Source organism: Polistes dominula, unplaced genomic scaffold (genome assembly GCF_049000335.1).
Source record: "Polistes dominula isolate Pdom_NZ unplaced genomic scaffold, Pdom_raw_medaka contig_19, whole genome shotgun sequence".
Taxonomy (NCBI): Eukaryota; Metazoa; Arthropoda; class Insecta; order Hymenoptera; family Vespidae; genus Polistes; species Polistes dominula.
In genome coordinates this window covers 3,126,170-3,153,137 of record NW_028301058.1, presented here as the reverse complement: position 1 = coordinate 3,153,137, position 26,968 = coordinate 3,126,170, and the positions used below count along the sequence as shown (strand labels likewise).

Sequence of the window (26,968 nt, the reverse complement as noted above, 5' to 3'; positions counted from 1 at the left end):
ATATATATACTAGGATGCTCTGGCCATGCGTTATTATGCATTTGTTGTAAAATATTGATTTAATATTATTCGAAACTATTTAGTAAATTATAACAGCACACAAAATAATACCACAATTACAATGGGATACATAAAATAATAATACACGAAAAAAATAGAAAAAGTAAGGTTATGTCTTATGTAAATTGAAATAATTGAATTGTAACACAGCACCATCTATTGAAAACTTACAGTACCCAAAGGCCTAGATAACCTCTAAATAACAAATCCTTAAATTAGCAATAAAAAATAATTATCCTATATATTATAATATTACCGTATATATATTATTATAAATTATGCTATCTACTAAATTGAAAGAAATCACACAAAATATAAAAAAATTTTATTAAGTTCCGTTCAGTAATTTCGAAGTTCATTGGAAACTAACAATGTGACACTGAATTTATATATATACACAAAATGTTCAAAAATTAAAATATTGTATATATATATATATATACAAAATGTTCAAAAATTAAAATATTGTATATATATACAAAAACATATAATTGTTCAAGGACATTTCTAATACAATATGGTATATACAGTTCTTTTATATATACAAATATATATTTTTTTTATAGATATATATTTGCTCATTGTCTATGTCTCTCTTTTTTTTCTTCTTTTTATTAAATTTGAATCATAATGGGGGGGGGAAGAAAAAACAATTAAATATGGCACGGATTTTTTTGTTTTTTCTTTTTCTTTTCTCACTGGGTTTATCCAATCTAATTGACTTATACTTAATAATTATATTCATTATTATTTTTCTAACTTTATTCAGTCGATGATTCGTCGTCGTATATCGTTGGAAATTAACGCGAAACATAGTTGGCAAATTAATTTAACGAATGAACGTGTATATATGTATATATAGTTGAACGAGGGAATTTGAGGACGTCTCGCGCTCATGTTGCGTGTCCTTCGATTATATTCGCAGGAATCCAAACGTTATCCGTTGGCATTTTAATTGGACAATAATTATCCACACTAATTAGTATGATAGTAATTAGGAGAGGGAGGTGAGTGAGAGAAGGGTGGGATAGGGGAAATGGGTGATATGGAAGAGCGTTGAAATCTAAAGTGAGCACGCGTTAACGATGTAAAGATTTATTAGGACGTATCAAATGGTTCGAAAAATGATTGTTTCGAATTTTAATGAGTATAAATATTTTCTATTGCCTGTTTTGTTTTGTTTCGTTTAAATCGAAATAAATGAAACGACGTTAGATTGATTCGTCGAGATCTAAAAAAAAAGAAAAAAAGAATCAAATCAAATTATTCGAATTATTATTTGAGATCACATTGAATGAAAAGAACAAAAAAAAAAGAGAAATAAAAATAGATAAAGATCCTATATGAATGACAAATTGAAAACATTCATTGGACGTTCGTCACATTATCGGTTATGGAAAAAACGTAAAAAGCCAATTGATAAAAAGGGAGGAATGGAGAAGTTTGGGATTGTTTTGGGAATTGTAGTAGGGGAGATTTTTATCGATGATAAACAAAAATAGAAAAATACGTCGTTGAAAATTCAAAGTTACGAAAGCAACAACAACAGCAGCAGTAACAACAACAGCAGCAGCAGCAACAGCAACACAACAATAACAGCAGCAACAACATCTATTCTAGTTCGGGCACACAAAAGGGCCCTGCCCGTTGCGCGAAGAAAGGGAAGAAAAGTAATTTCGGAGCGTATGTAGGTCGGAAGCTCCACACATTGGCTCGCTCGTGTGCTTTTAACGTTTAGCACCAAAAAAAAGAAGAGTTTTTTTTTTTCTTTTTTTTGTTCGTTTTATAAAGAGATCCTCCTTTTTGCCGTACGTAAAAGCGTCGTCCTCGATCACTTCGGCTGACACCTGAATTCTTTGAGCGTAATACGTCGAGCGATCTTAAACTTTTGCGGCCGACTAACTCGCCCTCGACTACTACTACTTCTACTACACTATTACTACTTTTCAAGATTAATATGTATAAGAGGAACTTCCGATTTTTTTCTTGTTTTTTTTTCTTTTTTCTTTTTCTTCTTCTTTTCCTATCGGTTCCATATTCATTCCTCTGGTTCTTCTTCTCGCTTGATGTTTTTTATTTTTTTTATTTTTTTATCACGATGTTTATTATTAGGCTCGTTTTTATTTTATTTTATTTATTTTTTATTATTGTCAAAGACAAACACAATAGTGTTTGTGGCACTCGTATTGAAAAGATTTACAAACTTTTTTTATTTAACATTGATAATTGTTTATTGACTAATAAAAAACAAAATCGATGAATTATTTCCATGAATTTGTATTTGAAACGATATATTATGATGAAAGAAAATTTCTTAACACATTGGGGATATATTTCGCTGCGGTTTTACGTGTCCATTAAAACGCGTTGGTCATTCAGTAAAATTGCAATAAATGGGAAACTACTTCGAACAAACATCATACATATAATGCTCATCGTATTTATACAATACCTGCTCTCTAATACAAATCTACTAAATACGTACTTTTACGTGACCCGCGCTCCAGTGATAGATTGCGAAAAACGTAAAAATACATTGCTCGCGTGCCAAGTTTTAAGATGAATACCGAAGTAGAACGAAAATTTTTATCGTATTATTTTCATTATTCCATTGAAACGAAAATATTACGGCAAAGTGTTACAATTATTTAACTTTTTTTTCGTTCGTCAATTTTGTAAATGATTGTCAAAGAAAAAAGAAAAGAATAATAAAACGAAACTCTCTCTGAACGTCACGGTAATAATTGATAAATTAGTTCAATAATTTACGATACTTCTTATTTTTAACGTTAAAAGTAACATTTTTATATTATCGATCGTACTTTCGAAGCTTTTAAAAAATTCGTTCGTTAAAATTTAATTACGTTTGACGAGAGTTGACAAGATTGTGTTTCCTCGTTTAACATTGTACGATATTAAGCGTTGATTGAAAAAAAAAAAAAAAATAATTATAATCCGAAACAAGAAAAAAGATTGAAGAAGGGTTCCTACAAAGAATAAGAAGAAGAATAAAAAGAAAAAGGGGTCGAGAGGAACATAAAAGGGCTTATCGAAAATAATCGAAACGCGACACGCATCGAAGGTGGCGCTTAAGGGCCGCATAATAAGATCAGGAAACACAAAGGACCCGAGAAAACAGAGTTTCTCTCGCGCCCTTTTCTTTCATATTTTTTTCCTTTCTTTTTTTTTTCATTCTTTGGTTGGTCCTTTCAAAAAAAAGAAAAAAGAAAGGGGCTAACGTAGACATTCCATTCGAAATCTCTTTTATATATCCTTTCGATTATACTTAGAAGTTGGTGAAAAAACCCTTCCTGAGGGCAAACGTTATCTGGGTTCGCATCTCAGCACTAGAAAAAAAAAAGAAAAGAAAAAGAAGGAGAGAGAGAATATATATATATATATATATATATATATATATATATATATATATATATATATATATATATTCGTCGGTCTCATCGTATCCGCAACAAAAAGGGTCGTTGCGGCCTACAAGATAGGTCGATATGATAGTATGAAGGAAAAAGAATAAGAAGAAAAAGGGTGGTAAGGGAGGGAGGTTGAGAGGAAAGGTAAATGGTGTAGGAGTAGCAATGTATTTTTCGTGAGCTATGCTGAGAAGTTGGTGGTGGTAGTGGTAAAGGTAGGAGGGAAAGGAAGGGATTCGAAGGACTGTACACATCGGCGAATCACATATTTCCAATTCAATCTGCCTTCGGTTGGCTGGCGGACGAACGATCGAACGAAAAACCATTATTCTCTCCCGCGAGGAATGAAAGAAAGAAAGAAAGTGGCACGCGCTCATATTGGTAGAAGAAAGAAGAAAGTAAAGAGGGGTTTGAGGGGGTAAGAAAGTCGATGGTGGCAGTAACGGAGACAAGGAAAGAAGAAGACTTTTGGGGGATGCCAAGGAAAAAGGAAGAAACGAATCCGATCGAAAGTGGAAGAAGAATCGAAACCGGCTGCTGCTGCTGCTGCTCATGTTCATGCTTGAAGTAATAGTAATGGTAGTAGTGATGGTTTGTAATAGTAGTAGTAGTAGTAGTCGTAGTAGTAGTAAGAGTGAGGTAGTGGTCTTATAGAAAATGGTGCCACGATAGCATTGTCGGTATAACCCACCCCCTGACTACGAAATATTACCGGTTATACCTAAATTCAACCTCCCTCTTTACCCTCTTACTATACCACGTGGTTAAAAGAGGGTGCACCCATCCGACGATAATCGTACCGGATATGTCGTAGATCTTTTCGATAATATTTACGATCCTCTTTTCGTATCTTTTATTTTGCCTTCTTTCTTTCTTTCTTTCTTTCTTTTTCATAGGATTCACGATTTTTGGAGTTCTTTTATCAACGTTGTTGTTTTTCAACGGGGTACCTTTTAAAATATTAGATCGTTATACACTTCTTTAGTTTACATAGAAACGTATTTTCATCATTGAAAATAATAATTTTAAATTATCACGGAATATCTCGAATTTATTATTCTTCGTTATTTTATTTTTATTTCTTTCATATCATTTTTCGTATCTTCGATTCTTTTCACATATCTCACTCTGATTGATTTATTTATTCATACAAATAAAACATATATATGTATAGATCATAGGTAACTTTTCACTCATAGACCATTTTTCCCTTTTGTAAGATAGGAAAAGGTACGAACTACAACGTATTTCGTTCAATCGGAAAGCACATTTCCAATGACGGATATGAATGACGGAAAAAGAGTAGTCAACACACTCGTCTCTGTTAGAAAAGAGAGAGATAAAAAAATAAAAACAGAAAAAAATATCAATCTTTCTTAATGCTTTGATATATATCTCTATCGATATTCCATTTAGTTTTAGTTTTCGTTACATCTCTTCTGCCTACCACCACAATCTCGACAGGTAGCCATTAATTTTCTTTCCTACCCTTCCAACCAACCTATCACTTTCATTTATTTGTTATATTTTTCTTAATAATTTCGCGTCTTGTGTAATAATTCGATACTATTTTCTATTCGTGTTGCTAAAATTTTATCGAGAAATGTGTCAATGATTTTACAACGATACAATATTTTTATAATTTTATTTTTTTCCCATTTTTATTTCTTTTTATTTTTTATTTTCTTGAAAATTCTGTTGCAATATTTTTTGCATCGGTGTAGTAAATTTTAGTTACATAAATTTTAGTTAATTAAGGTTTATAAATATTTTATCTTAATATTCTAGTGTGTTATATTTTTTTTTTATATTTTTCCGTACATGTTGCTAAAAAATCTATCGAAAAAGGTGTCAATGATTTTACAACGTTACAATATTTTTATATTTTTATATTTTGATCTTCTTCCCATTTTAATTTTTTTTTTTTTTAATTTTTATTTTCTTGAAAATTCTGTTACAGTATTTGCATTGGTAGTACATCGTTTATAAATATTTTTTCTTAATAATTTTTTTTATATGTGTCTTTTATTTTTTTCGTACATGTTGCTAAAAAATCTATCGAGAAAAGGTGTCAATGATTTTACAACGTTACAATATTTTTATATTTTTATATTTTTATCTACTTCCCATTTTAATTTTTTTTTTTTTAATTTTTATTTTCTTGAAAATTCTGTTACAGTATTTGCATTGGTAGTACATCGTTTATAAATATTTTTTCTTAATAATTTTTTTTATATGTGTTTTTTATTTTTTCGTACATGTTGCTAAAAAATTTATCGAGAAAATGTCAATGATTTTTACAACGCGGTGCATATTTCCATATATTTATCTTTTGTTGTTTTTTCTTTATCTTGAAAAGTTTCCTATTTGCATTAGTATTATATTATTATTTTATTTCTTTATTCCTTTTTTCAATGTTTTTCTCGTTTCCAGATTTGTATCTTTAAATCAGACCCACGTAAAAACCACATGATTGCACCGTAAATGAATAAACGTTAGGTTTTAGATTATCAAACTTTTTCTACTTTTTTCTTTCTTTTTCTCTCATTGGTGTTTACTTTTATCGCCCACACAGATTATATCCCTTTTTCTTTTCTTTTTTTTTTTAAGACGTTTGTCGACGTACCTCGAGTCTTCTTTTTCACGTTGGCCAGTTTGCTTTACTTTTTCTTTCTTTTTGTTTTGTTTTGTAATTTTCTTTTCTTTTATTTTCTGTCCTAATTTCTTTTTCGTTTTCTTCTTCTCTTCTTCTGCACCCCACCATTTATATCTTATTTTTTTTCACAGCTTTCAATAACCCATTCCATTATTCTTTCCTCGTCCGAATTTGATCGAGGTGGTCCCTTCCTCTCACCATCAGACATTTTCCTTCCCTTAGTACCTAACCACCTTGAATTCTATCACGGTTGGAACCTGAAAATTCATTTCATTCTTTCTTCGAGTTGGGAAACTGCGTTTTTTTTTTTATTTTCTTTCTTCTTCTTCTTCTTCTTTTTTCTTAATCGAAATTTAGTTAAACGTTTTGGCATCTCAACAACAACGACGAAATAAAAAAAAAAATTACTTAAAGAGAAAGACAAAATTAGCATTGATGTGAATAATACATTGATATAATAATTTTTAATTTAAAAAAATCTGAATTATTTTCGATATAAAAAAGAAATTTAAAAAAATCCATGTCATATCGAATAATTATCATGTCTTTTGCATTAAAAAGCAAATAAGAGAAGAATAATAATGATAAAGGGAAAAAGGTAGAATGATATATAAAAATATGAAAAAAAAGAAAATTATAATACTAGAGAAAAAGTGCACCAGCAAGTTTTTTTCATTTTCCTTTTTTCTTTTTCTTTTTCTTTTTCTTTTTCCTTTTTTTCACGATAGAAAGCCAGTAAGGCAAATGAATAAAATGAATAGAAGTATTATTAGTTCTATTAAATTTCAGGGCATACACACAAAGCCACTTATCGAAGTATATTAAAAAAAAAAGTCCTTTTTTACACTGGCAGCCTATTTTTTCTCTTTCTCTAACCCTTTAACCAACCCCCTTGTTCTCTTTTTTCTTCGTCTTATACACGTTTTCTCCACAGAGAGAAGAAATTATTCGGCTATGACGCAAGTACTTCTGATAATAAGCATTATTCCGTTAGTTTTTCCAACCCTTTACCCCCACCATCCCTTTTTATTTCTCTTTTTCTCATTTTATCACGTCCTTTCTTTTTCTCCCTTTTTCTATCTATCTATCTATCTATCTATCTATCTGTCTATCTATCTATCTATCTATCTATCTATCTATCTATCTATCTATCTATCTATCTATCTATCTATCTATCTATCTCTTTCTCATTTCCCCTAACTTCTACCAACAACTCTATTTTCTCCGTTATCCGACTACTATTCCATTTTTTCGCGTTCGACCTCGATCCTCTGCATCGCGAAAATGTGTGTTCCTCTTCAGAAATTTTATCGTGGTCTAACTCTTTTTTCTCTCTCTCTTTCTCTCTTTCTCTTTTACTCTGTGTTACCCAGCTATTCGATGCGTACACTCAAACATACACACACACACACACACACATCTATCTATATATATATTTATATACATAATACATAGAAACAGATATATAATCCATAGAAATATGTTTTCGTACACTTCCAATCCAAATCTCTCACTCAGCCTTTTTCCCTTCGCGCAAGCAAAAGGGTAACCCTCTCACTTTCTCTCTCACTCTCTCTCTCTCTCTCTCTCTCTCTCTCTCTCTCTCTCTCTCTTACACATACACAAGCTCTCCGTTTGTATTTTTCTTTCTGTTTCGAATCGGATCGTATATACCGAGTGTTCTATCTTTCTCTCTCTCTCTCTCTCTCTCTTTCTGTTTCTCTTTCTCTCGTTCACCGAATATCGGGGCGAATTCAACGCGTTCCGCCAGAGTTTCGCATATCCCGCCCTATTCTACGGCAGTAAATAAATAAGTAGGATTAGGCGCGACAGGTTTATTCACGAACCCGCTCTCGAAGCTTTCCCGTTCAGTAGCACCTCCTTCTACTCCTCGTTTCGAGCCCAACCACCACTACCACTACCATCACTACCACCCACTAGTATCATAGTACCAGAACCCAGTACCAGTACCAGCAACGAAGCTTTTCGTGTACCACTGCGAATTTCCCTTCTTGTTTTCGCGCACAACGAAAATGCTCCTCTTCCTCCTCCTCCTTCTTCTCCTCCCTTGGAATATTTCGTTCGACTATCGTTTCTCTTTCCTCTCTCCCAACACTCCACCCAATCTCATCCCACCCTGCAAAAGCTTCCCTATTTCTATCTCTTTCTCTCTATCATTTTTTCCCCTTTACCCATGGTTTCTTTAATAATAAAAAAAAAAAAAAACTGAGAGTACAACGGGACGACGGCAGTGAAATTTTCTTCCTTCTTTCTCCCTTTTATCCTATCAGTCGACCACCCTACCCAACCCCTCACCCCCTTTTTCTTCTATCTATCCAGTGTTCTTTCTTTTTCTTTCTTTCTTTTTCTATTTTGCTTTCTCTTGTTCGATGTCCTACGATAGGCAGCAACAGGAAGAAAGGGAGAGAGAGAGTGTGTTGGATAAGAACGAAGCGAATTTAACACCGGGGGTACCCCCACCACTCTCTATTTCATTGCTAACGCCTTTGTTTTCAAACGGGGGTATTAATTTTCAGTCTTCCGTAACACACATTCGATTATGGTTTCGCTTTTCATATTCTTCGATAGTTTTTCATCGTATTCCTTTTTATTTTTTTTTATCACGTATCAATGATCGATAAATCGATCGAACTGATCGAATCGAATGAGAAAATTAATTTCGATTAATTTTTTTTTTATCTATTTCATCATTAGGATTTTACTATAGTTATTTATGAACACAGCCGCGTGTGTGTTTGGATGTGTGTGTTCAATAACTTTCGGTTTAATCGTTTGTTTCTTTTTAATAAAGAGTAGGTATGAGGAGGAAGGGAAAGAGGGAAGAGGAGGAGGAGGGTGTCGTGAACCCTTAAAATGGCTTTTGACGAAAAACCGACGACAAACCGTTTTTAACGATCGCTGACGAGCATAAAATGGTATGTGTCGGATATACGATACGTTAACGAGCATCGTTGACATGCGTGGATTATTGATTTACGATATTACGAATGAAACTTAAAACCATCATCGAGAATGAACGTGCTAGTTTTTTTTTTTTTTTTTTTTCATTTTATTTTATTCTATTTTATTTTTCAATTTTTCCTTTTTTTTCTTGTATATTTTTACTTCTACTTCCACCCACTCGAAATTCGTAGATTTCCAAATTATTCCCTGATTTTATTCGTCGAACAATTTACTTTATGTAATTCAATATATATTTATATCACACACGAGAACGTATACATAAATCAGTTTTCCCCCTACCCAAAATTAACGTTTCATTATTTTCATTGCAAAGCTGCAGAGTTTTTTCTTATGGAAAAAAATAAAAATAACTCGTTCTTTAAACGCCTCGTATGTCAATCTTTTTTAACGTTTGTTTGTTTCCTTTTTGTTTTATTTTTGAATTACGCATTAACAAATTGGATAAACGAAAGAAAAAAATATTTGCAACACTTATGCACAATCCGTGATTAAAATCTTGAATCGTTCGTTCGAAAAATTTGTTAGAGAAGTTTTATTGATTTAGAAATAGAAAAAAAAAAATACAAGAAACGAAAAGAAATATAATAAAATCGGTTATGAGTTATTTCTAAACCTATCTTAAGCTACACCACCTAAGTTTAAAATCAGTTAAAAGAACCAAAAACTTGTATAACTTTAACTATGACAGAAACGATTTCTCGACAGTTGTTAGATGCGAAAATATAGAAAATTTTCCTCTTAACCGTAGCCTTTTGTTTCTTCACTTCACTCTTTTTCATTCTTTCTTTCTTTCTTTTTTGAGCTATCGAATTTTCTCTTCTCTTTTCTCTTTCGTTGTCTGTTCCCTTCATTCCCATACTTCCTACCGATGTTGTTTCATCCAAGTTTATAGCTATGAGATAACCTCGGCCAGCGACCCTTCCATTCTTATCGAGGTTTCACTATGCGCTTAGTTTTCCCAAGTGTTAACCAACGAAGTTAAATCCGATTCTTTTTCCTAAAAGACATTTATTATCATATTTCTCTATTTCCAATTCTTCTTATTTTCAGTCTTCTTTAAATACTTCCTACGTAAAATTAAAAAAAAAAATTAAACCAAAAATCATTTTAAGTGACTCTAATTTAAAGAAAAATTCTGTATTTTTTATTGCTAATGTAAGGATGTAATTATTTAGAGGTTATCTAGGTCTTTAGGTACTGTAAGTTTTCAATAGATGCCGCTGTATTACAAATTAATTATTTCACGTTTTTTTTTCAGATTTACATGGCATATCTAACCTTACTTTTTATATTTTTTTGTGTATTATTATTAAATATAATATTTTATATATTCAACTTTAATTGTAGTATTATTTTATGTGTTGTTAATTCAGTATATAGGATAGTTTTTCTTGCGATTATTTTTTTTACTTTTTATTGCTAATTAAAGGATTTATTATTTAGAGGTTATCTAGGTCTCTAGGTACTATAAGTTTTCAATAGATGACGCTGTATTACAATTCAATTATTTCAATTTATATACGACATAACCTTACTTTTTCTATTTTTTTGTTTATTATTATTTTTTGAATTCAATTCTAATTGTAGTATTATTTTGTGTGTTGTTATAATTTACTAAATAGTTAAGAATTATATTAAATCAACATTATATAACAAAGCCACAGCAACGCGTGGCCACAGTATCTCATTATCAGTATATTTACATATTAATTTCAAATAATCATGAAACTCATGAAATATCTATGACAATATTATCGATGTCAATTACCATTATATTCAATGTCCTATTATCATTCTCAACGAATAATTTACAGCCCATCGAAAGTGTCTACGTCTTCTTGTTACATGTTACTACCTAACATAGTACATCGTATGCTTTCTCTCTCTCTCTCTCTCTCTCTCTCTCTCTCTCATCCTTCTAAGATCAAACTTGGAGAGTAAATCCCGAACTAATCGTATCGCATTAGTCGACTTGGACGGCGGATGGAAGCGTTAGCATCATCTTGCAGACTCGACGAGTTCACTCGTGAAGCTTCCACTGAGCTTGCTTGCTTGCTTGCTAGCTTGCTAGCTTGCTAGCTAGCTAGCTAGCTAGCTAGGCTAGCCTAACTATAACTGTTTCATAAAAGGGATTAAAATGAGGTTGCTTCTGTGATTTAGGGCGATAATATGTTAAACGAAACTTTCTCGTGCAAAGCACGCTTCACTTCGAGAGTGACGTTGTAACAACAACAACAGCAACAACATCAACAACAACAACAGCAACAGCAGCACTAGCAACAGCAACAGCAACGACGATGACGCACCTTAAGATTTTCTGAATTATTACACGAGAGAAATCTGATATCTCTTGCTTCAACGTTGCATTTAATCATAAACTCTTCTCTCGATTCACACGGATATTCTTTCGACGTTTTATTAATGTAAAAAATTAAATCTAATATATATTAGTAATTACTTTTGTTTTTCTTTTTATCAACGGCATTTTGTATGCATTCGTATTGAATCTGTAAAACCGTTCATCGCGAGATTGTTGTTTTAATTATCGTTGCATATTCTTATTCCACTTCTTTATCCGTTGTTTATTCTCTTTTGATTGCTTTTTTTTTGTTAAATACAAAAGAAATACTTTGGATATTATATTATACAGTGACGATTATAGAAAGTTCCTTCGAATTAATGTGTTTTAAAAATAGGGTTCTCGTGTTGCATGATTTATCGTCACGCGAAAATGAAAACTTGTAATTTTTGTTTACGAGGAAACGTTTAACGTTCATATTTCTTGTTCTTTTTCTCTTATATTTCATTTTCCTTTTTTTCTATTCTTTTCTATTGTTTTCTTTTCTTTTCCATGGGTAGATGGAAGTTCACGTTCGTGACAGAAATTCGATCGAGTTGGTTTTCTTATAGTTTCCGTAGAAAACAATGAGCAGCGCATAAATCGATGCATACGTACGTTATATATCGTGTGTACCGTTTGTACATCGTTGCCCTTCGCATGATTCATAGACGGTGATAAGGATCGTCGTAATGGCCGAGTTCAGTTAGGTTGGTGTACCAACATTCTAGCAATACAGCAAAGCGCATACATACATGCTTGCAAGTCGTTCGTGATCGTTCGTGTTCTAATTTTAGAAAAAGAAAGAGAGAGAAAGAGAGAGAGAGTCTCCCATTTTCAAAGGAATCGCTTATCGTTCGAGAAACTGTTGATCGTACCTTCCTTCCCAACGAAATTACGTTCCTACGTATGTTACGTTAATGATGACGTCAAAAAGGTAAAGAAATTTTCTCCGAAAAGGAATTTGTTATTTTCTCTTATGGAAAATACAATTTCAAATATTAATATGTAGTATAATATTATTACAATATTATAATTATTTAAATAATATAATTTTAATGATACTTAATGTATATTTATTTCTATCGTGAGTGATGGTAAAATGTTTGCTTTAAAAAAAAAAAAAAATAAAAAAATACCTTTATTTTATTATAAAATAAGATTTTAGAGAATTGAACAATTAATAAAATATTTTGTTTTATTTAGAAACTAATAATATACAAATTACAGTACCCGTTCATTGAGTGATAAGTTTAACATTAATTATATTATATAATTATAATTATTTTTATTTTTTTTTTGTAGGTATTAACAATAAATATACATATATTTAAATATTTATATATTTATATATATTTATGTATACTACACAATTCGTAATAGTGGAAAGAAATATTATATATATATATATACTTTGTGGAAGTGCATAAGGAAATGAAGCGTAAGTGCACTTAATAACGTTCGTAATACACCGACGACAACATTTACGTCCGTTTAATATGTTAAAATACGTATAATACCAGTATTACTTTTGACGTATACCTCGTACGAGTCTTTGAGAATCCTATCCTCCTACCTTGTGGAATTATTTCGAACACGCTCGAGTACTCATATATATGTACATATAAATGTATGTATGTATAGGTATGTGTATGCGTTTACGTTTGCATTATGCGGAATGGAAGCAAATTAAAAACGATCTCTGAATACGCGACGACTAAATATCTATCATTTTTATAATTCTCTTTATATGCGTCCTGGAGTTTAGAGTAGTTGAAGCAAAAAAGAAAGAAAAAAATAAAAAGAGAGTAAAATAGAAAAAGAAGAAAAAGAAAGGGGAATGGAAATACAAGGGATAATCTTCATAGGATAGTGAGGAAAGTGATGTCTGGGAGTGCTGGTTATGTTGCTTTTTTATATTCTACCCCCTACCCCCATATATTTTCTTCTTTTATATTACAAAACATCTTCGTTAATCCCGATGGATAACTCTTGATATTTTATTTTTTATTATTAGTAATTACTTTTCTTTTTCATTATCTTATTTCATTTTTTTTTTATTTAAATATTTCATACATTTATTTTGTTCCTTTTTAAAACTTACGTAAAATTCGCTAGGAATTAGTATGAGGATGAGGTTGGGAGTGGGGGGTTGGGGTTACACGAATCTTTCTTTCCTGTTTATTTCTCTCACATTGAATGTCAACCACGTTATACATTCCTGGTATCGCAATCCTCTGTGTGTTGCCTTTAGCGTGCTAAATGCTCGACGAAATAAAAAAAAGCAAGCAAAGTCTGCTTCATAAAATTCGAGAATGCTTGGGTGCTGTACAACTGTGTAACGCTGAAAATCCATGACGATGAAAAATATTTATATTTGAGCTTTCCACACACCGGATCAACGAACACTCGGAGCTTTAACGCAAATCCTATTGCGTTTCGTAGAGCCACTATACACCACCATCAACATCGCCATCACCATTGCCATCCACCACCACTACCATTACCACCATTCGTGACGCATCGCCTAGGATTTATCGTGTCCAAGTAGTTTAAAAACGTTAAAATCGTGAAATTTTTCTGACCGTTGTTTCCCTTCGATCGACCAACTACCTCCATTTATTTCAATTATTCCTCTATTTTAACTTTATTTCTTTTCTTTTTTTTTGTTGTGTGTCAAAAAAAAAACAAAAATTAATTTATGCGATTGTAAATTTAAACGATTTAAATGTATACACTCGCGTGAAGTATATTATTACAACGAAATCGGCAAATCTTTTTCATATGGAATTATAAACATAATCTGTCTACGTACGATGAGTTTTCAAAGAAAATATAAAAATAAAAAAAAAACTATATAAAAGTAGGACATTTGATTTATCATCAATAAAAATTGTAATGGTTATAGAAATCATTCGAAAAAAAAGGATAGTAACCAATTGGAAAACACACAACTTGTTCGAGTATTATTTAAAAAAATAAAAAAAAAAGAGTAATTTCCAAATGAAATTAGGATTAAATTTTCAAATATGATCCTTTGATCCCAAATGATGAAGAAAATTGTCGAACAAGTAATAATTACAATAAAAATTGTAATAATTATAGAAATTATTCGAAAAAAAATAATAAAAAAGGATAGGAACGAACTTGTTCGGATATTATTAACAAAATAATAATTTCCAAATGATATTAGGATTAAATTTTCCAAATATGATCCTTTGAATAAGGAAGAAAATTGTCGAACAAAGAGTATCAAATGAAGGTAAATTTAGCTAGAGTTGAAGCTATATTGGAAAGGACATTTATTCAAGCGATTCCTATGTCAATCGGGATTCGCTAGAGGAACAACAACGAGCTATGCATGTGCATGTATGTATGCATGTATCTTGATCCTACGTAATGACAAGGCCACATACATAGACATAGGGAAATTTACGGGTTCCACGTGTCGTAATAAACAGCGCATAATCGCTCGATTCGTAGGTACGCGCGATCCTAAATGCGCCATCCTAATATCGTTAATTCCGTATGAATTCCGGATTATTCTGAAAGCAGGAATAATAATAACCGTTTGATTCGACTATCTTCTCTCTCTCTTTCTCTTTCTCATTCTGTAATTTTGAAATCCTACGAATTGTTAGGAATAATTTTGAATTAGTAAAGTCTTGCAAAATGATGTTAGATATTTGTGTAACCATTTAAAATCGATCAACTTACTTATGAATCATTTGATTAAGAAGGAAAATTGCGAAGATAACAGATATAGTATTTAAAATTGAGCTAATCTATCTATATATATATATAAAACTGTAAATTTCGTTTGTTCCTAACCGCTAATTTCGAAAAATACTTTATCGATTATTTTGAAATTTTGACACAACGTTGCATTCACATACAGCTACGATTTTATTACATTAATTTATTTAAAATAAAATAATAAATTAATTTAATAAAAAGAAAGAAAAAGATACAAGTAAGTCCAACGCCATCTGTGTGACATAGATTTTGGTGAGTGCGTGGAATATTTGAACATAATCTAACCTTTATCTAAACTTTTTTTTTCTTTTTTATTTAATTGGCCATAATAACGCGTGATTAGGCACAGCTAGTGACGTTATAAAAGCAATTGGTCGTAGCAAGGAAAAAACAACGGAAATGTAGGTGAAACGATTGTGGTGGTGGTAGATTTGGAAAAGGGAAAGATTGTGTTTTTTTCCTTGGGTCCTTTGGGATTTAGGATTAAACGACATTATACCAAACCCTACGACTTTTGCCTCGTAAATACGTAATTCGAGTGAACGAAGTAGGAAATCTCGGTTGTCCCGCAGGTTGTGGGGTGACGACCAATGTTCTATGGTTTATAACCATAGAATAACACACACACACACGATTTAAAATTCTTTCTTTTTTTTTATGATTAGAAACGTCTACTCAATAGAATTTTTTTTTAGAACTTTCAAAAATATTTCCAATTATTTTCTATCTATATTCTCAATTCTTATTTTACGATAATCAAAATAAACTAATCAAGAATTGTAATCTAATTTTCATGATAATAATAATAATAATAATAATAATAATAATAATAATAATAATAATAATAATAATATCTATTCCATCGGAGAATTCTTATCAAATGAAAATAATTGAAGAATAATAAAGGAACGTTTATTTAAAAATTATATTAAATTATTCATAATTTAGTTATTCGACGATCGGATTATAATGTAAAACGCGAACGCGTAAAATGAGATGAGATTTTAACTAGAGTGCTAGGATGGGTGGGAGTAGGGGAGTGGGGGGAGGGGAGGTTGGCTAAAGGGTTTGAGAAGGAGGAGGAGGTGGAGAAAATGAGGAAAAGTGTACTTCATCCGGCTCATTACAAATCCATCGGTGCGCATTAATGCGTGATTAATCAATTCATATTTTCCCCAGGAATATTATTTCAAGCGTATTGAGAGAAATAACAGGAGTTTGTGAGCCGTTATCGTTTCTACGTTTCACGAACGTCAAAATCATCATCATCATCATTATCATCATCATAATCATCATCATAATAATCATAATAATAATCATCAGTCGGTATTTCACGTATGTATAAAGCGTCGAGGAGCCCATTGGCATTTCTCGCTTTCTACATATGCTCGAATTACAAGCACTCACTCACTCACTCTCTCACTCACTCATTCCGTGAGGCATTGTTTTCGAAAGCGGTCACTCGTATCTTCATAGCTACTGTGCCAACATATGTGCGTATGTGTATGTATGTGCATTTGTATATACATGTAATAATGTCGGTTCATATAAGTGCCAAGTATCTACGGCAATAGCGAGAAACGCACGGTTTCAGTTGTGTTTCGTACTTCCTACCACGTGCTACCGAGTGAATATCTCTGTAGTGTACGACACTACCCTAATTTACGATCGTCCTACATTCGACGTAGAACGTAGTTTGTAACAGTAACACCGGTTAATTGGTATCGCGATTAATATAAACGGTTTAAAGTATCACTACCCCCTGAGAATTACACGTACATTTCTTTAGATCGGAGTTGAAAAGAAAAATTTTGTAAATATTTTTCTTTTTTCAAAGTTCACAATTCATCATTGGCAAAAAATACCTTGGTAGCACAAAATATTGAAAAATATTGAATACATGTGTATTTAATATTAAAAAGAAATTAAATCTCTTTTAATTGTACATCGGACAAAAGACAAAAGACCAAAGAGATTTATATATAATGTCTTTTTAATTTAAATACACATGTATTCAATATTTTTCAATATTTGGTTCTATTAGAGTACCTTTTAAATATACGAAACAAAAGGATGAATTTAATTTGAAATCATTTATTTATTTCTTTTAAATACGTATTTTATCATAGTTCTCGGATCAATTCAATCTTACACAACATATATAGATTTTTATCATACACTTTAAATATACGAAATAAAAATCGTAATTTAATTTCCACCGATTTATTTTTTTATTTTTGTATTATTATATATATATATATATATTTTTTATTAATGGATCGATGAAAAAATTAATCGAGTTAAAAATGTAATGAAAAATGAAATAAAAACTTTCTAAATATATTGTCCTGTAGCATTTAATTACCCGTTTTCTATTTCTTCCTTTGGAACAAGGAACGGATGATAATAGCGAAGAATGTTCTTAACCCGGACGCGACGTGGCTATAAAGTCCACAGATAGAAGACTATTATTTCGAGATGTGTTCTTGCCTTGTGATTTATAATACTGCAAACTCATCCAAACTTTCTCGGTACGACTGTTGGTTCTTGCTAGATTTTAACAACGTGCTTTAAATATATATACATTTGCAGAATATTACGTATTACGTTACAGTTGACAATATTAATATTCTTATTTAAAATTAAGATATCACTGTTTCTTATCTTTCTATTCTCTCGTCATAATCATCTGCATCGTCCAATCATATTAAATCGTTTTGATTTGTTTGTAAAAAATTATTTTATTCAAATTTTTAAAGATGTACTACTAAAATATTTATTTAGAATAAATCTTAAGTAGAACATTTGAATTTTATTTATTTAAAAATAACATTACTCCGTATTATATATTTGTATTTAAAAATTATTAGCATAGTTACTCAAAAGATTTATGTTTGAAAAGTTCGAACCTTTCTTTATCTTTCTCTCTCTCTCTCTTTTTAGACTATACTAGAATAGCAACAACAGTAACATCGAGTAAAGTAGCAATGACATAGAATTTCTAAAATCCTTGGTTAAGCAGAAAACCATTCTGCCATTTCTGGTGTCCGCCCACGTTAATCCATCTTCGATGAATACATCGACCCTTTAGATTAAAACATCGACCGACACAAACCACTCGAAACTTTTTCCCTTCTAACAACCATCCTTCTATCTACTTTCCTTTTTTCCACTCTCTCTCTCTTTCTCTCTTTTATTTTTATCCATTCGTACACAACCCACACCAAGCCCTTATTTCTATAACGTCAGCTTTCCTTTCCTCTCTCTCTCTCTCTCTCTCTCTCTCTCTCTTTCTCTCTTGGCAGATTAAAACTCGAACAAGGGTCTCGAAATCAAGGCCATCACGAGAGAACAAAAAAGTTCAGAAAGGGCCTACTATTCCAAAGTATATAACACGAAACCTCTTTTCCTCCTATCATCGAGAAAAAAAAATATCGAAATTTCGCTTACACGTTTGGGTACTTGAAAAAAGTTATATATCTTTCGTATGCTCCCTTCTCCTACGTGATTTTATTCAAGATCGTTACGTCATCACCTATCGTTAATTAGCTATCGATTCTTGACATAGTTATACATTTTTTTCTTCTTTTCTTCCCCTTCCCCCGTTTACATTGAGAAGTATCTTGCATTTTTTGCATGGAAACGAGAATCAAATTTATTTTCTACTTTTACAATAAAAATACAAAAAAAAAAAAAAGAAGAAAAACTTTTATTCAAGTTTTGTTTTTACAATTATGTGTCACGGTTACATTAGAGTTGCGTCATGGTCGTCGTCGTATATATTAAGTTTAATATAAAATATAAATTACTAATTAAAATATAAATTTAAGTAATAAAATATTTGATTAAATAAATATTTTTTATAAAGTAAATTTAAGTAAAATAAATTAAATATTTTTCAAACAAATCTAAATTTAAAGTTTAATTATAATTTATATTATACAGTTTATATGAGCTTAATATAGAATATAAATTATAATTATATTAAATTTAATAGTTTAATATAAAATAAAGCTTTAGTTAATAGTTAATTAAGGTTAATTTAATAGTTTAATAATTAATTTCAAGTTTAATATATATTTTACATTATATTCAGTTATATATTTATATAATATTATTTCAGTAAATAAAATTTTTGTTGAAACGAATAATGACAAATTTATTGATAATATTTTATCTATAATTGATTAAACAATATATTTGATGAAATAAAATGACATATTATATTTATATGTAGATTGTATCTAACGTATGTGTAGAGAATAGGGAAAGGGAAGTAATTCGAAGATAATTCAAGACAGAACTGCTTGGATCAGAAGGGCTAGGATGAGGGAAGGGGATGTATGCGACGAAGAAGGGGGTAGGAGAATCCCTTTTGACGTGAAAAGCTCAGTCGAATGTGTGCCGTTCGTTGATAACGGGGTTTGCCGACAGTTCGGCTGTGTTTCGGAAAATCCAGAAATCCGACTTTTCAATTTCAGGCAAAAGTCTCCACCACCACCACCATCACCACTTGTCGGGGAGAGAGGAGGAGGTAAAAAAAAATTAATGCTACCTTTTCCTATCTCGAATCGAATCTATCCTCCCCCCCCTTCTTTCCTTAACTCTTCACAAAACAATCGATCGTCCAACCGAATATATCGTCTTGTATTTTTTTTTCCTCTTATAAACAAATATTTCAATAAAAACAAATTTCTTATCTTTATTTATAAAAATTCAGTGTCACATTGTTGGTTTTCAATGAACTTTGAGACTACTAAATCGAACTTAATGAAATTCTCTTTTTATTTTTATTATTTAGAGGTTATCTAGGTCTGTAGGTACTGCAAGATTTCAATAGATGGCGCTTTGTTACAATTCAATTATTTCAATTTACATTCGACGTAAACTTACTATTTCTATTTTTTTCGTTTATTATTATTTTATGTATTCCATTCTAATTGTGGTATTATTTTGTGTGTTGTTATAATTTACTAAATATTTTAGAATTGTATTAAATCAACATTTTATAACAACGCGTGGCCGAGCATCCTTGTAAATATATAAAATCGATAAATCTACTGTAAACAAAAGACATTTATATACATGCTGAATTATAATTTTTTTTTTTTAAATAAACATATTGTAGATTTGCGTGTTTCATTACATCGGCGTGTATAGCTTTTTTGAAAATAATTAAAATTGATTTAACCTACGAACAAAATTTCTTTTTCCTATCTGTTAAATCTAATAAGAGAATAAATTACTTTTTAATGATGGTAATACTACAAGATGCAGAAAAGCAAAAAAAAGAAAAATACAAAAAAAGGGCGAAGGCATAGAAAAATGACTACAAGGTTTAAAAATAAACGAAAGGGAAACATGCAAGAGTTAAATCGATTGTTCATATTAGGAATAAATTTTTATAAGAAAATATAGAGATAGATTACAAGATATAGATAGAGATATATAAATGGAAATAGAATAGAAGAATAGAAGGGGGATAAGAGAAAATTCAAGGAGTGAGCATCGAGATCGTAATCCGTTGGGCGTTCGTCCAGTAGAAAGGTAGACATGCTTGAACGTTCAAAGGTTCCGGGAGTGTAGGTTCCGGTATGTCCGGTTAGCGCGTTTCCAGACCCAAGAGTTGGTATTCGAAGAGAGTGAGAGAGAGTGAGAGAGAGAGAGAGAGAGAGAGAGAGAGAGAGAGAGGTGAGAGAGAGAGGTGGCAAGGGAACAACCCCTATAGCCAAGTGTTTGCGGAGAATGTCGATAGATCGTACGGCTTCCAGACTGATCTATTTGCTCTACATGCTATCAAGATACCATAGCAATCGTTGGATGTTTCTTTCCAGAGATATACTCTATCAAATCAACGAAAAAAAAATTGTCAACTTTCATAACGGGGGGGGGGGGTTGTCTTTTTTTAATTTAAAAAGAAATTAATGTATTACGTTAGATAAGCTTGGGTGTTTATCAATTATTGTATAATTTATTATAAAATTATTATTAAAGAAGTATTTTATAATGTATAATACATATGTAATTTTTAATTTATTATGTAATGTAAGAGGAATTTTAGGTTAAATGAGAAAAGGATTATATTATAATAAATGATTTCTAGCATTGTAATGAAGCAAAAGAAAAACTAAAAAAAATTAAATTGAATCGTTATTCACGTGAAAGTTTTTGTTGTTATTGTGTGTATGTGTATTGTAAGTTTGAAACAGCCTGTATTTATACCCTTAGTACAAACTACGTGATCTCTTGGATTCGTTATCGAAACTCGTTCGAACGAAAGGGCAGACTAAAAAGAATATAGAAACTGCAGCTTGTGTCTCTTTGTGACCATGCCAAAAGTCGAAGTCTTTTGTATTTTTCACTCAATGGACATGGGGAGCTTAGCTTAGCTGCTTTTTTTCAAAGTGGACGTGACTTTCGCGCGTTGTCAACGCGATACTAACCGAAGAAGATTCCCTTTGAAACGTGAACGAAATTACGAAGAGAAAAAGGGATGACTTTCCTTCTACGTTTATCGATTTGTATTACGATAACTGGTAACAAACAATTCAACAACAAAATTATTACTAAAATACTCCTCATTTTACAATAAAGTTTTTCTTTTGTTTTTATTGAACCTTTTTAAAATTCCTCGAATCATTTTTAGAAAAGAAAAGAATACTAAACTTAAGTTAAGAAAAAGAAAATCGTTTAGAATTTAAATGTTATCATTGGTCAGTTTACAGTGACAAAAATTATGTTGGTAGGAAATAGTTAATAATAATTTTCATTTCTTTCTTTTTAATTATAATTATTTTTATTTAATTGCATAAATAATATGCGAAAAAAAATTAATATAAAATTCCTTTCAGAAGTTTGGATTGGTAGAATCATTTTTATCCCCACCTACATTATTTTAAATATTTCTTTAATAAATTAATTAACAATAATAATTATATAATATAAATAATATATTATATATTATAAGAAAATAGATATTTATTATATAATATGTATGATTTTATATATAATATATTTATACTACATAATACAAATATAATTATATATTAAATAAGTATAATTGATAATTTATTAAATATTATAATTGTTTAAAACATTTTATATAATATATATTATAAGAATAATTTATAATATTATCATCGAAAGTCAGCTGATAGATCTCATTTAAAAATTCTTCACGTATATAAATAATATAATACTTAAAGTATTCTTCTCGTTATATTCGACGTTAACGGCGATATAGCGTAAAAAAAATGTGATCGATCGTTAATTCTATAGAAGAGATTCGTAGAGGGTAATAAAGTTGTCTTACATTAGACGGGGGGTTGGGAGAGGGTGGGTGCTCGAGAAACTCGGCACGTCGTGAATGGTGACAGAAGAGGGGTCTCAGAGTAGGAGGACAGAGAAGAGAGTGTAAAAGGGGGGCTGGGGCTGGGGGGTGAGATAGAAGGTAAGGTAGCTCAAATACGTGTGCAGAGTTTCGCAAAGCGTACGGTCCGTTGGAGACAGATGGGGTAATTACTGTTAGGTGTGCCGATAGTACGGTCCACCGAATATCTGTTCGACTTCATGCTCGTCATGAGTTTAAAGTGAGAGAGAGAAAGAAAGAGAGAATGAGGATCTAGACTTTTTTTTTATTATCTTTTATTTTTCTACAGTATCTCTTTTGTCTTGTTCTTTTGTCTTCTTTTCTTTCTTTTTACCCTTTCGATCGAAACTACTACTTTTAAAAAGGTAAGAGTGTGACACTAGAAAATAAACGTTCTTCCATTACCTTCCTTTTTTTTTTTTTTAAATACCTGTGAAACGATTTTTAATCACACCACTATAATCCAATTTCTATTTTGATAAAAGGGAAGAAATTTTCTTTTATTTAGTATAAAATATTATTTATTTTTTTTGTATTTTTTTTTTAAATACCCTTGAAACGTTTTTTAATTTCACCACTCATAATCCAATTTTTATTATTATGGAAGGGAATAAATATTTTTTATTTATTATTAAATTATTTTTCTTTATGTATTTTTTTTTTAAATGAGATCAAAGTTAGTTTTTTCTTCCTTCCCCCTCCCCCCTCCCCTTTGTTTCCTCCACCTTTAATTTATGTTCTTTTCTTCGTTACTGATTTTCCTCATTCTAATTTAAACATACACACGTGTGTAATAATACGTAGCGTAATAGAGAACAGTAAGCAGCAACAGCAAGCAGCAGGCATCGAATATCATCCATTTCCATTTCCCACTTTGACAGCTAGCTTCGAACAAGTTATCCGCAGCATTCCAACGTGTCACGCCAAAGACACGAAACTCCCAGAGGTGACGTACACGTGGCACGAATTATTAAGGAGCCTTGCAATTAGTGGCTACTCCAACCTAGTTGGTTGGATCGCAGTATGCGGTGAGTACTTCTGGGGATTGAATTCCGCCATGGTTAAAGTACTGCGAAGGTATAACGTTTGCCTATTGAAGCTATCCTATATACTACTCCCTAACCCTTGACTATAAATTTGTGATAGGATAGATACGAAAACTACCATACGGTTACTTCTTAACTTTCTTCTCATAGGTCAGAATTAATTAGGGTCTTATTCTTCTTAAAAAAAAATTGTTCTTTTGTTTCCTAAATCTTTCTTGAATAGGTTCCAAAATATTTTTGCTCTCTAGTTTTTTTTATCGTTATAAACCCCGTTCGTAATACCGTTTAACTATGAAGTTGCATATCAAAATTTGAACGTGAACGTTGTGACATTTTGTAATATGAAAAATTGACTTTTTTGATATTCGTAGGAAAACAATTTTAGTACAACGAGACAAGGGTGAATATAATGCACACACATAAATAAAAATTAAGGAAAGAAGTTGTATAGCTTTGGTTAAGTTATAACATTAGAGAATTCTTATTTTCATTTCGAATTTCTTGAAACAAACTAGCATGAATGGTTAAAAAGGGCTGTCCGATATAATGGTCGCAATTTTAATTTACGATCGACGTAGTTGAAATAAAAGCAGACGTTAATCGTATTCATAAGTATGCTTATGGAAAGCCAACAGTGTGGTAATAAGTAGACGGTATAATGTTAGATGTAGTAGTTGTTGGAAGTACAGCAGCAACGGGGTGGGGTCAGGTGTTTTCGATCTCACGAGTGGTGTTGGCTGCTTAAAGGACTAACATAAGAGACCCTAGGACGATATATAAGGGAAAACGGGGGAGAGAAGATACAAGCAAGAGATGCCAAGAGAAAATGTCTCTAGTGTGTATATTCCCTAGAAGTCCCTAGCTGTCCTTACGCTAGTGTTTACGTTTAGATTTAAAGATGTACAGTAGAGAAAGACAAAGAGAGTGAGAGGAAGAGAGAAGGATACTGCAGACCGTTTGCAGCAAGTTAGCAAATGCACACCACGCTAAGTCGTACATGTATAGATCTGTGTGTGTCTATGTGTGTAGGTACAAAGGACAAAAGCAATGCCGGCGCGCGACCCTTGATCACCGCATAAATTAGCCTCTGTTTAGTTGTAAACGGACCGTCTCCTACGTTTGTTACGAATGAGCGCACCTAACCCTTTCTCTCTTATACAGGTTAACAAACAAACACATAGAGACATAGTAGGAGAACATTACTATGTAATATCACTTTTCTCGATCTACTACACACATTTACCTTTGTTGCGTATCTCTAAACGATCTCTTGCCCGAAGGCATCATTATAATTATAGGGAGAGATCATTAGAAAGGAAACGGATGGGATGGTTATACCTATTATTCGTTTTAAACGTTTTAATAGGAAAACTGTGAAGAGAGTATAATAAATAGAGTTTAATACGTTATACATAAATATCTATATTCGATTCTTTTTTTTTGTATCAAGGGTCGATCGATGAAACCTTGGAAAAGGGAAATGACATCGAGTCACTAGGACTACAACTATCAGCACAATGATGAAAAGTCGTGAAAACAATTTAGGTTCTCTCTATTAGGGTAAAATCGAGCTTGCCAAGTGGTCTTTCTCTCTCTATCATCGTTTGATATGTAATATATGCACGTGTGGGGTTGAATCCAAGAGGAAGGGTTGGCTCTGAGAGACGAGCTGGAAGTTGGATCGTACCAACCGTACCATGGACAATGTACCTGGCACTCGGCCAGCGTTACCAACCCAACAAACCTGGCCATTGTCCGAATTACGTCCACCCACCTACACTCTCTCTCTCTCTCTCTCTCTCTATATATATATATATATATATATATATATATATATATATATATATATATATATCAAGATCCCACAGCGTATGAGCTTACAAACCGGAAGAGTCTCTCGATCCTGAAATTTCGAGTTAGACGCTCCCACGCACCCTGATTCACGCGCTCTTCTGATTTATTCGACCGAGTTATGTTACTTACTCCGTTCTTCATGAATTTCATTCGAATAAACGTTTACTTATATTTTCCCTTTTCGTTTGTTTTTCTTCTCCTTCTTCTTGCTCTTTTTTTATATGTATTAGTACTAAAAAAAATATAATGTCAGATAATATAGAATGTAACGTTTTCAGTTATCGTCGAGTACAGATTTTCGAAATAATAAAAAAGCTTTTTTCATGAGTAAATTACATAAGAGTGGGATGGGGATACATTAACAGAGGACAATTAGATAACCGAACGAACTGGTCCATTGAAATGAAATTTTAATTCGACCCTTTTTTCCCATGTACTCTTTATCTTTACATACATCCATCTATCCATTCATTTATCTATCTATCTATCTATCTATCTGTCTCTGTTAGTTGGTACGAGTACCACCTGATAATGACTCTCTATGTTAATTTCCCGATGACGGAAAAATCCCGGTCACAACGTTCGATGACAACGGAATTGAGATGATGATACAGAGAGAAAGAGAATGGTGGGGGAAGGGGAAGGGGAAGGGGGAGAAGGGTGAACATTGGTAACAACAGTGGTGGTGGTGGTGTGGTGTGTTACTGGATGACGAGAAGAGTGTGGTACGATGGATGGAAAGGGGTGAATAGGAGTATGGGATGGGAAGGGTGATAGGAAGGGTGAGAAGGGCGAACAATCGTGCGGCTTTTTGCGAAACGGTCCGCGGGGATCATTTTGTACGGCTAATGGCCTTTCACCGACCGTAACTTTATTCGAGCGTTTTTACAACTATCAGCAAGAGAGAGAGAGAGAGAGAGAGAGTGAGAAAGAGAGTGAGTTCGTTAATTAAAATTTTGTACATGCGAGCTCTGCCAATCGAATTTCGAAAATGAATAAGCCTGGGGACTGAAATCACGTGTCGATGGAATCGTTTTTGTCCTACCTACATACACGCACATACATATATACATATATGTATACGTGTGTATATAGGACATACATTCGCATTGATATTTTTTCGAAATATATATATAAAGAATTTGAAAAAATTTACTTTTGATAATTAAATGAAAGAAAAACCGATTAATTAGGTCAATGGTAGAACGAGTTAAGCACTGCATGAACTGTACTTTTTAGTTTTTATTGGTCGAAAAATTGAATAGGTTTAGGGTACATTAATAAGAGAAAAATAAAGAATTCAATTGGAATCGTAGTCTTCAATTAAATTCGATGTAACGACTTGAACAACCTGTTCAAAATTCTCGTGAAGAATTTTAATTTACGTGTATTAGGGTACTCACGTTACTGGCCAATCGGTTGAAACCTTTTTTACGAACTCAAATGGCATAGTAAATTGAAAGAGAAATCCTATCA

General features: G+C 31.8%; 1 protein-coding gene across 29 annotated transcripts in view; it reads left to right on the top strand.

Moving 5' to 3' along the window:
* LOC107065823 (CUGBP Elav-like family member 1-A) overlaps positions 1–26,968 on the top strand; it is a 402,374-nt gene that overhangs the window by 118,843 nt on the left and 256,563 nt on the right. The gene's annotated exons all lie outside the window — the stretch shown is intronic.